The sequence below is a fragment of the Rhagoletis zephyria genome, unplaced genomic scaffold (assembly GCF_001687245.7).
Source record: "Rhagoletis zephyria isolate East Lansing unplaced genomic scaffold, Rhagoletis_zephyria_1.1 Rzeph_scaffold_00316, whole genome shotgun sequence".
Taxonomy (NCBI): domain Eukaryota; kingdom Metazoa; phylum Arthropoda; class Insecta; order Diptera; family Tephritidae; genus Rhagoletis; species Rhagoletis zephyria.
In genome coordinates this window covers 130,820-138,425 of record NW_016157400.1, presented here as the reverse complement: position 1 = coordinate 138,425, position 7,606 = coordinate 130,820, and positions in this window count along the sequence as shown.

The window sequence follows — 7,606 nt, the reverse complement described above, 5'->3', positions numbered from 1 at the left end:
TAAAGCCACCTTGGTAGTTAAGGCAGAAAAGCGAAAATACTTTGCAGTCAAACTTGATCCTTCTCTCCCCTCTGGTCAATTATGGCGGAACATTAAAAATCTCCAGGTACATGCCAAGGACAGAACTGAGTGTATGTTAGATGTTGATAGTCTGAATGATGTGTTTCTTTGTAGTGCCTCGTCTAATGGTTGTATGTCACAATTCGCCCCAAATCCTACGTCGACTACGTATTCGAGCGTACCTTTTGAATTTTCCTCCGTATCTGAAACGAAAACAAAAAAAAAAGTCAAAAGAGAAAGTTAAAATTGTCCACGAATTACGCATATTTTATCAAATTTCCTGAATAATTTCTACTAAAAGAAATCAAGAAAACTCGCGCTCACAACTCAGGTGTTTTGCAAAGGTATTTCATATGCTTTGGCGAAACATCTGCAAAAGGCGATAAGTTAACCTGGCTGTATATCCTTTGCGTGGAATGTCCCTACAAGTTTGCCGTTGGTGTCCTCTAAAACGTAGTATGCCGATCCGACCTTTTCTCGAACCCGTGCCCTTAGATAGTTGTTTGCTAATTTGGCATTGAAGGATTTCGACATATTGTTTTGGGCAAAATTCCTTCTCAATACTTCTTGACCTGCTACATACTGAATTTGCCGAGACCTTAAATTGTATTGACACTGGTTTCGGTCGAAAGCTTTGCGCAGATTTGCTCTGACTTTATCTCTAACTATTAGAAGGTTATCATAACGATTACTCTCTTTGACTAAACCTTCGGATGTCATTCCGATGTTTCTAAGTAGTTCATAATTATTACCATGAGTTATCATGTGCTGTCCAAAAACTATGAAGTAAGGGCTAAATCCAGTGGACTGATGTATAGAATTGCGCAGCGCGGAATTGATACTACTCAGGTGACAGTCCCAGTCCCGTTGATCGTATTCTGCTGTACAAGTGTGCTTGATCCCTCCTTTGGTTAGAAATGCTTCAAATTCATTCGACTTGAACTGACTACCGTTGTCGCTAACTATGTACTCTGGTACGCCAAAAACGTCAAATACTTGTGTCTTTAAATAGTTGACAATAGGAGCGGTAGTAAACTTCTTGAGGTGAAAAAGAAAAGTAAATTTGGACATGTGATCAAGAATGATTAGAATGCCAATGTGTCCGTTTTTCAATCGCTGAAAGGGCCCATTTAAGTCCACATATAATCGCTGAAACGCTACGCCTGGGTTCAAACCCTAGTCAAAGCAACATCGCATAAATATAGAAAAAAGGTTTTTTCTTAACAGCGGTCGTCCCTCGGCAGGCAATGGCAAACCTCCGAGTGTATTTCTGCCATGAAAACCAGCTTCTCATCAAAATACAATCGCCGTTCGGAGTCGGCGTAAAACTGTAGGGCCCTCCGCTTTGTGTGACAACATCAAGGCGCACGCCACAAATCGGAGGAGAAGCTCGGCCAAACACTAACATATGTGTAAGCGCCAATCTATTATTATTATATTATAATCGCTGAAATATTCTTTCTACGGGGGTGAACTTTCCCATCACTGGACGCAGAATTTTGGTGGGGTGTTTGGTGGTCTTACACACATTGCAAGTGGAAATATACGATTGCACAGAACGATGCACTCCTGGCCAATAAAAGTAGCGTCGAACTCTTTCAGTGGTCTTAGCCCTCGTCATTTTTCTGTGCAAGTACTGCCCCTACTCCATGCAAGCTAGCGTCGCATTAGATTATGAAAGGTTTTTTCAAGTCAGGAGTCGCCAGAAAAGGGGCTGAAGTCAACCTTACTTTCAATAAGTCGAAGGACTCTTGAGCTTTTTCCGACCATTCAAATTTTGTTTGCCTTTTTTAATAACTCTGTTAGTGGATGTGTTAGGTCTGCAAAATTAGAAACAACCCTCCGGTACCATCCTGCCATTCCCAGAAAACTTCGAAGTTGTTTAACTGTCTTTGGGATGGGATAATTAACTATCGCTTCGAATTCCCGGGATCGGTTTTCAAGGTTCCTAGTCCGACTATGTAGCCCAGATAACGAACTTCGTTTAGACAAAATTTACTTTTTGATATATTTATCGTAAGTCCAGCTTTGCATATATGAACCGCGACTTCCGTTAGAAGTTCGATGTGGGACTCGAAGCTCTATCAGCAAGTCGTCGAGGTAAACTAAAACTTTTTCCTTCAAGTGTTATGGTATTACTCTATCCATTAGTCTGCACATCGTTTGAGGTGCGTTACAGAGACCGAATGGCATCACGGTATACTGATACAGTGGCCTGTTGGGAACCGTAAAAGCAGGCTTTTCGCGGGAGTTCTTTTCCAAAGGAATTTGCCAAAAGGCATCCTTTAGATCTAAGCTGGAACTGAACTCCGCTCGTGGCAATCTAGACAAAATTCCTTCGATGTGAGGAAGAGGGTAAGCATCCTTAACCGTCAGTGCATTAACCTTTCTACTATCCAAGCATAGCCGTACCTTCCCTGGCTTACGTACGAGAACCACAGGTGAAGACCAAGGACTGTTTGATTCCTCTATTACTCCTAATGCCAACATCCTGTCGATTTCTTCGAACATCAATTTTTCGACAACTGGTGATATGGGACGCTGCTTGATGGCCTTTGCGTATCCCACTTCGATAACATGTTCAACCAGCGTGGTTTCACCCAGCCCATGTTCTTCAAATTTTAAAAAGCATGATATAGCCGACTGTAATCGTCGTTGCTGATGCTCCGTTAAAATGTGTGAATTCGGATCTACTTCCGAGACTGTTTTCTCGCTGATTACATTAGTAGCTATACTTAACATTTTCCAAAAATCGACCCCAAGGTAGAGGTTTTGAACCAGTTACGGTATTATATAAAATTCTAACACTTTTCCCTCATTTTTATAGGAAATTTTCAACGAAATTACACCCATGATGTCCTGTCGAGATCCATCAGCTGTTCGTACATTAGAGCTTATTTTCTTGATAGGAATTTGCTTAACCAGCACTTCCTTTGCGAAATCTGCCCCTCAGCAACTCACAGAAGCTCCTGAGTCTAGTAGACCTAACACAGTTCTACCCATGAAGTGCACAGAAGCATACGGTCGTATGTCGTTGGTTTTGTTAAAAATTGCGCTAATAGATTCTAACTTACTTTTCTTTTCTCTTATTTTTGACCAAAACTGTCGAGCACGTTCAGCTGAACGTGATCGCTTGAATATATTATTTTTGGCATTCTGATATGCAAGCAGACGTTCATGAAGAGGAACGATCGGGTGAAGTTTGAGATATATATATATATATATTTTTTTTTATATGGGAGTTGAAGTCGGTTTTTTTGCTAAAAATTACTTGTGGTGTATATGGTTGTGGCGACCCTGAGTTTTTCAAAATTGTAGCGCTGGTCCGATTGGTTGCAGGGTAGTCTGGCCTTGTTGCCGATATCCCTTGTCCCGTTTTCCGGACCATTACATTTCGGACATGTCGGCAGAAAGAACGCTAATAGACCACACCCATAACAAAATACTCTCCTCGGTTTAACACAATTTTTATCACAATTCCAACATGTTTTTCGGTAAGCTTTCTTGGTGTTTGGTTACTAATACTTGCACAAATTTCGTCGTCATGATTTTGTTTTTCTTCCACTTCAACTTCAGAAACATTTCTACGCTGTGGCGTAAAAGATTTTTGAAAATTCGAGCGATTTTGAATTTCTGCGAATAAATTTTCACTACGCCGACAAGCCTTCCGAAGATCTGAAACGGTGTTGAGCTCCAAGTGAAACAGCTCCAAACGTATCTCCGGCTGAAGATTTCGTACTTTCGACTAATTCCCTTTCAGACAATGGATGTGTCAAGCTATCTGATATAACTAACACATTGCCCAAGTAGCTCTCAAAAGACTCACCATTTTTCTGTTTCCGATTGCGTATCAATTCCTTGATGTCAAAATCTGACCGGAAGTCCTTGAAGTTTCTTCGCAGGTCGTCGCAGATTTCGACCCAATCTAAGTCTCGCACAGCATGATGATAACGCCAAAACTATCGTTTAGCTTTGCCCTCGAATAGCAAATGAACGTGTTGACACAAAGTGTTATAATCGCCACGAAGTGTTGTGTTGGTAAGAGCGTTCACCCTATATATAAACTCGTCGACTGATACGCCATTCAAAGATCCATCATACACTAACTTCCAACCAGAAATTACCTTATCTACTACCGTTGACGACATCTCAAGCGTTTCGCCACGTGACCGATTCAAAGAAGGCCGCGAATTATGTTCCCTATTCCCGTTGGTAGGTCGATTTGATGCTGCTGTATTACGATTTTCCGCAAAACTTAGGTTGCGAAAGTATGAGTCAAGCGATTCCGAAACCATATGCCCTACTTCACCGCGTATTTGCCTTGAAACCCGCTCCTCAAGATTTCTAACATTCTCCTGTACGACGTTTTGCACAAAACTTGGATTGAAATTATTTTGGTTACGCCGCGGTGTGCGATTAAAATTTGCTCCACGCCCTCTGCCGCGATTGCCGTTGTAAGCTGCCCCAAGAAATGCATTATTACTAGCCCTTAACCTGGTCAGTGGACCTTGAATGTTTTCCTTTGGAATAGCGCCTTGTGCTGCAAAAGTATCTTGCTGGGTCATCTGTTCCTGCTCAGCAAAGCTCTTTAGTGATTGGGTGTCACAAGAGCGTCGACACAGTGGACAAGCGTCATTGTCCGCAAGCCATTTGGTTATGCAAGCGCGGTGAAATTTATGTTGACATGGTGTTACCGATAAGGTTTCTTCTGTAATGTCTTCCTCACAGATACTGCACAACCTCTTAGGGTTATCAAAAAGTAGCAAATTTTCTTGGCTGCGATAAACAGCCATTTTGTATTTATTCTCAGATTGAGCTGGTGAGGTACTTTGCTTTGATAACAAAGTCACAAAATATTTCGTAATTTCAAAAAAAAAAAAGGTTTTTTCAACAAAATAATATGTGTATCTGAATACAACATGCCGTGAGATTTTGATGGTTGCCCTTGATTGGTAAGAAAAAGGGAAATAACATTCGGGTTGATCAAGAGGTTAAAATTATGAAATACAAAACTAAGGGTAGCTTGCATATAATTCAGTCAACGGGAATCTGATTGCATTTGATTTTTCCACATTGGTTGAATTATGTCCCCCATAATATTAAAGTTCTTTCCAAACATGATTTTATCTAAATGGTTATGACTCTGGCAGTCAACCCTGATTCACAACTCCAAAATTAGAATGAAATCAATAGTAAAAACAATCTACGTATGTCACTACTTAGAATTGGTACACAAGACTGTTTACACACATACACCTACTTATATGTATGTTTAACTATGTAAATGCAAATTCGGAATTCTGGTATAGCGAGCGAAAGCAAAACTTTACTATGGTCGGTTAGACAAATATGCAACTGTGACAATTTGAACTACTTCCTGAACCCAGTAAGTGCCAAAGAAACTACCTTAAAATGAAAAGTAGGAAACTCCAAACTTCCGTTTAGGGTCCCACGTTGGGCGCCATTTTTGTTATAAAGTCCCTGTGGTACAATGGATGTGATCGGCTGTGCATGCTTGCGTTAACCGGGCACGGAGCTCATCGGATTGGGGAGGGGGTCTTGCCGCCACTTCTTTCCAAAGTCCTGACTATACAAAAAGAAAATCATGCACATACGTTTGTAACTAAAATTTCGGACGACAACAAAACTGAAAAGAAATTAATTCCCAAACCCTTCCAATAACAGACGAACAAGTTTATGGAGTCCCCTCTTGATCTACCTTTAAACGTATAAGCCTCCCTGCTCTTCTCTTTCCAACCAGAAAAAGGAACATTTTCGTATCACCAACCCAACCATTCCTGTCAACCTAAGGCTCACATCCCTCTCACAGCATTAAAACCAATTTACCAGCTCATTTTTTATGTTTTTATAAATTACAATTAATTTATTTATAAATTCACTGCCATAAGTTTTAATACCCATAAATTACATTAGGCATAAAAAAAATTACATGACTAGATTTGTAAAATATATTAATTGGAAAGCCTTACGAATATAGCTTTTTATTCTGATTACCCTAATTTGTCCGGCGCTTATGAATGATAAACAAAATTTATGAATGGAAGCAAAGTACGGAAATCATGCACGCGAACTAGTGCCAAAAAGTAAATATTCATAGATATATAAATATGTACATATATATATATGTTTCAGTAACGTAAATACATATTAAAAGAACATGAACCTTAAGGGCCGGTTGTTCAATGTCCGGTTAAGCGGTTAATCAGGAAAAAATCGTAAGTTGGATCAAACAGTGTTTGTTCAATGTCCGGTTAACGCTCATCTGTCAATTAAGTTCTGATATATTTTACTGGAAGATGGCCTGCCAATTAGCTGCTAATCAGAACCAAAACTGACAGCTGAGAGTAAAACAAAGAAACAAAGAAAATATAGCTTGGATAGTTTTACGCAAAAAAATATATAATAATGGAACAAATTGAGTATTTTTCAAACTATTTATGGCTTCCGAGACGGCGTTTTGCAAACCCCCGAACTTATAAAGTGCGGCTGAACTATTTTGAGGAATTCGATGACAATACCTTCATTCGCAGGTTTCGGCTTTCCAAAAAAAGTGCACTTTACCTTTTGGGTAAAATACAAAATAATATTCAGAGAACTACTAAAAGGTTTGTGAAAATATAATTGATAAAACTTCATTCTTTTTATCACTTCACCTGATTTTCCAGAAACCACGCCCTAAGCCCAGGGGAAATGTTGTTGCTAACTTTGCGTTTTTATGCATCAGGGAGCTTCATAATCACTGTTGCAGATTTCTGTGGAGTTGATGTGTCCACTGCTAGCCGTGTTGTTAAAGAAGTGTCGAATGCTATTGCACGTCTTTCCCCCGACTTTATTAAAATCCCGGAAACCCGAAATGAAATTGAAAATTCTAACCGCGCATTTCACAGAATTGCCAAATTCCCGAAAGTAGTGGGATGTATCGATGGTACCCATGTTAGAGTACAATCGCCTGGTGGGGAAAATGCCGAAATATTCCGAAATCGGAAAGGGTATTTTTCCCTTAACGTACAAGGAATGTGTAATGCTAATTTAGAAGTAATGGATCTAGTGTGCAGGTGGCCTGGCTCTGCTCATGATAGCAACATTTTTAACAACAGCCGTATTAAGCATCGTTTCGAAGAGAATGATTTTAAAAACTGCTTTATATTAGGCGACAGTGGTTATGCTGTAAGCAAATACATGATGACCCCACTTCCACATCCTAACACTGCTGCAGAACGGTTATACAATGAGTCGCAAATTCGAACTAGAAACTGCATTGAGAGGTGCTTTGGCGTGTGGAAGCGTCGGTTTCCAATACTATCTGTTGGATTAACAGCCAGTTTCACCAGATTCATTTAAGTGGAAATTAACTTTAATTTAATTTTTTATTTAATTCTCATTTAAATTATTTTCAGTTTCGATAAGCTATTTATTTAAGTGAGTAAAAAGTGGTTGTAACACAGACTAGGCCAGCGAAAGCTTTCATTTGTACTAAGAGCTTTTGAAAGCTTTGGCACGCTGTGTTGTAAAAGCAGGGCTGGTA